Here is a 4,290-nt window from a genome sequence, read left to right as displayed (position 1 = left end):
TATGCATCATAGAATGGCTCTTCTTCATAGTGCATTGGTAGAGGTTGTTGCTATGAAGATTGATCATATGCATATGGGTCCTTCCAACTTTGGTTATCCCATCCTTGATACATCTCTTCATTGTAATCTCCACTTCCTACAACATAGTTGTAACCACACTCATAGCCAAAGTGAGAATTCATGGTGAAAAGAGAAAATAAAATCAAAAGCTAATAGAAAACAAGAGAAACAAAATTCTACAACTAGCACATAAGGCAAAAAGCAAGATATTCACACTATTCACATATGTACAATAACCAATAACATAACACCATTGCAACTCCCCAGCAACGGCGCCATTTTGATGATTTGATTTTTGATGGTTTAGAATTTCACAAATGAAATCTCGTCGAAGTATAGTTCCTAAACCAAGCAATAATCCTTTCATACAAAAATTTGTTTGTCACAAGTAGAAACCCCTAAAATCCAACCAAGTATTTCATCAAACACTTGAAAGTTACAAAAGAAAAGCAAAGCAAATTGACAACAAGAATAGAATTTAACAACATTTATTGCAAGGAATTAACAACAACAATCAAAAGAAACACAATTATTTTGAATTACCTCAAATTGAATTGAAAGAAAAGAGAAGGAACAAGAGTAGATCTACAACAAAGCATAGAAACAACATAAAGGAAATTACAACAAAAGAATAGAAGAATGATGAATGTAACAACAAAGAATTGAAAGGTAGAAGTAGAAGAAAGCATGAATCTAAATCTAGATCTAAGAACTAAACCTAATCCTAATCCTAAGCCTAGAGAGAAGTGAGAGCTTCTCTCTCTAAAAATAACTCTAAACTAATCCTAATGAGTGTGAATGATCAAAAGTGAGTGAATCCCCCTTTGCTCTTCAATCCTTGGCTTTAACTAGCAGTTTAGGCGCCAAAGTTGGTTGGGATTGGGCCTCACAACCCTTGAGAATTGGTTGGGTGCAAATTCACTTAAAAATCAAGTATCAGCATCGACACGTACGCGCACAGCACGCGTACGCGTCCATGGGGTAATTCGCAAGGTGTGTGTAAGCGCCTGGTGCACGCGCGCATCCATGGGTCAGTCCAAATCTTTGGCTTTTTCCATGATTTCTCCATTTTGCATGCTTTTCTCTTCACTCCTTTGATCTATTCCTAGCCTTTTCAATCTGAAATCACTATCAAACACATCAAGGCATCTAGTGGAATCAAAGGAAGATTAAAATCATCAAGTTAAAGGCCTAAAAAGCATGTTTTCACATCTAAACACAAATAAAGAGATAATCACAAAATCATGCTAATTAATTGAATAAATGTGGGTAAAAGGTATTAAAATCTCCTAAAATCAATACAAGATAAACCCTACAAATGGGGTTTATCACTTCTCCTCAAGCAAAAGAAGAAAGAAGGATGAAGAAGAAGAAGAAATGGAGGAGATAGAGTGTTATGAGTGGTTCGGCCAAGGGGGAGAAGAAGTGTTTATGTGAATTTGAAGGATGGATGAGGGGTTTATATAGGAGTGGAAAGAGAGGGTAGGGTTCGTGTATTAGGGGTTGGGTTTAGGAGGGAAAGGATTTGAATTTGAATGGTGAGGTGGGTGGGGTTTTTGGGGAAGAGTGGGTGGAGGTGGGGAAGAGAAATAAAGGTGATTGGTGAGGGATAATTGGGGAAGGGTGTTATGGGAAGGTGTGAAGAAGAGAGAGTGAGTTAAGGTAGGTGGCGATCCTGTGGGATCCACAGATCCTGAGGTATCAAGGGTTTCTCATCCCTGCACCGTTTTGGCATGTAAACGCCCCTTTGAGTGCCAATCCTGGCGTTAAACGCCAGGTTGCAGCCCATTTCTGGCGTTTAATGCCAGCTTTTCTTCCCTTCTGGCGTTTAACGCCAGCTTGGTGCCCTTTTCTGGCGTTAAACACCAGTCTAGTGCCCTTTTCTGGCATTAAATGCCCAGAATGGTGCCAGACTGGGCGTTTAACGCCCATTCTGCTACCCTTACTGGCGTTTAAATGCCAGTAAGCTCATCCTTCAGGGTGTGCTGTTTTCAATGCTGTTTTTGATTGTTGCTTTTGTTTTTGTGACTCCACATGATCATCATCCTAAAGAAAACATAAAATAACAATGGAAAATATAAATTCAACATAGATAAGTAAAAATTGGGTTGCCTCCCAACAAGCGCTTCTTTAATGTCAATAGCTTGACAGTGAGCTCTCATGGAGCCTCACAGATACTCAGAGCATGATGATGGCCTCTCAACACCAAACTTAGAGTTTGAATGTGGGGGCTCTGTTTGACTCTGTATTGAGAGAAGCTTTTCATGCTTCTTCTCCATGTGTACAGAAGGAAATCCTTGAGCCTTGAACACAAGGTAGTCCTCATTCACTTGAAGGACCAACTCTCCTCTGTCAATATTAATCACAGCTTTTGCTGTGGCTAGGAAGGGTCTACCTAGGATGATAGATTCATCCTTATTCTTCCCAGTGTCCAGGATTATGAAGTCAGCAGGGATGTAAAGACCCTCAACCTTCACTAAAACATCCTCTATAAGTCCGTAAGCCTGTTTCAAGGATCTGTCTGCCATCTCTAGTGAGATTCTTGCAGCTTGTGCCTCAAAGATTTCTAGTTTTTCCATTACAGAGAGCGGCATGAGCTTTATGCCTAACCCCAGGTCACACAAAGCCTTCTCAAAGGTCATGGTGCCTATGGTACAAGGTATTAAGAATTTTCCAGGATCCGGTTTCTTCTGAGGTAATGTCTGCCTAATCAAGTCATTCAGCTCATTGGTGAGCAAGGGGGTTCATCCTCCCAAGTCTCATTACCAAATAACTTGGCATTCAGCTTCATGATTGCTCTAAGGTACTTAGCAACTTGCTCTTCAGTAATATCTTCATCCTCTTCAGAGGAAGAATACTCATCAGAGCTTATGAATGGCAGAAGTAGGTTCAATGGAATCTCTATGGTCTCTGTATGAGCCTTAGATTCCCTTGGTTCCTCAAAGGGGAACTTCTTTTCGTTCAGAGGACATCCCATGAGGTTTTTCTCACTGGGAATCACGTCCTCCTTACTCTCTCCAAGTTCAGCCATGTTGGTTATGGTTATGGCCTTGCACTCTCTCTTGGGATTTTTTCTGTATTGCTTGGGAGAGTGCTAGGAGGAGTTTCAGTAACCTTTTTACTCAGCTGACCCACTTGTGCCTCTAAATTTCTAATGGAGGATCTTATTTCATTTATGAAACTTAGCGTGGTCTTAGATAGATCAGAGATTATGGTTGCTAAGCCAGAACGACTCTGCTCAGAGTTCTCTTTCTGTTGTTGAGAGGATGATGGAAAAGGCTTGCTATTGCTAAACCTATTTCTTCCACCATTATTGTTGTTGAAGCCTTGTTGAGGCTTCTGTTGGTCCTTCCATGAGAGATTTGGATGATTTCTCCATGAAGGATAATAGGTGTTTCCATAGGGTTCTCCCATGTAATTCACCTCTTCCATTGCAGGGTCTTAGGATCATAAGCTTCTTCTTCAGAAGATGCTTCTTTATTACTGCTGGATGCAGCTTGCAATCCAATCAGATTCTGAGAAATCATATTGACTTGCTGAGTCAATAATTTGTTCTGAGCCAATATGGCATTCAGAGTATCAATCTCAAGAACTCCTTTCTTCTGAGTTGTCCCATTGTTCACAGGATTTCTTTCAGAAGTGTACATGAACTGGTTATTTGCAACCATTTTAATGAGTTCCTGGGCTTCTGCAGGTGTTTTCTTCAGATGAATAGATCCGCCTGCAGAATGGTCCAATAACATCTTGGATAACTCAGACAGACCATCATAGAAGATACCTATGATGCTCCATTCTGAAAGCATGTCAGAAGGACACCTTCTGATCAATTGCTTGTATCTTTTCCAAGCTTCATAGATGGATTCACCTTCCTTCTGTTTGAAGGTTTGAATTTCCACTCTAAGCTTACTCATCTTTTGAGGTGGAAAGAATTTAGCTAAGAAAGCATTGACCAGCTTTTCCCAAGAGTTCAGGCTGTCTCTAGGTTGTGAGTTCAACCATATACTAGCTTTGTCTCTAATAGCAAAAGAGAAAAGCATAAGTCTGTAGACCTCGAGATCAACTCCATTGGTCTTAACAGTGTCATATATTTGCAAAAATTCAGCCAAGAATTGATGAGGATCTTCCAATGGAAGTCCATGAAACTTGCAATTCTGTTGCATCAGAGAAACTAATTGAGGCTTAAGCTCAAAGTTGTTTGCTCCAATGGCAGGAATAGAGATGTTTCTCCTA

The 4,290-nt window shown here is 40.2% G+C and overlaps 1 non-coding gene across 1 annotated transcript; it reads left to right on the top strand.

Annotated features, from left to right (window-relative positions):
- The first annotated feature begins 3,857 nt into the window (after positions 1–3,857).
- On the top strand, positions 3,858–3,965 carry LOC127743342 (small nucleolar RNA R71). The gene has a single exon (XR_008004734.1). It is a non-coding gene; the product is annotated as a small nucleolar RNA R71 (small nucleolar RNA).
- The last annotated feature ends 325 nt before the right edge of the window (positions 3,966–4,290 follow it).

Source organism: Arachis duranensis, chromosome 10 (assembly GCF_000817695.3).
Source record: "Arachis duranensis cultivar V14167 chromosome 10, aradu.V14167.gnm2.J7QH, whole genome shotgun sequence".
NCBI lineage: Eukaryota > Viridiplantae > Streptophyta > Magnoliopsida > Fabales > Fabaceae > Arachis > Arachis duranensis.
The sequence above is the reverse complement of the archived record's forward strand: the minus strand, read 5'-3'. Positions and strand labels throughout refer to the sequence as shown.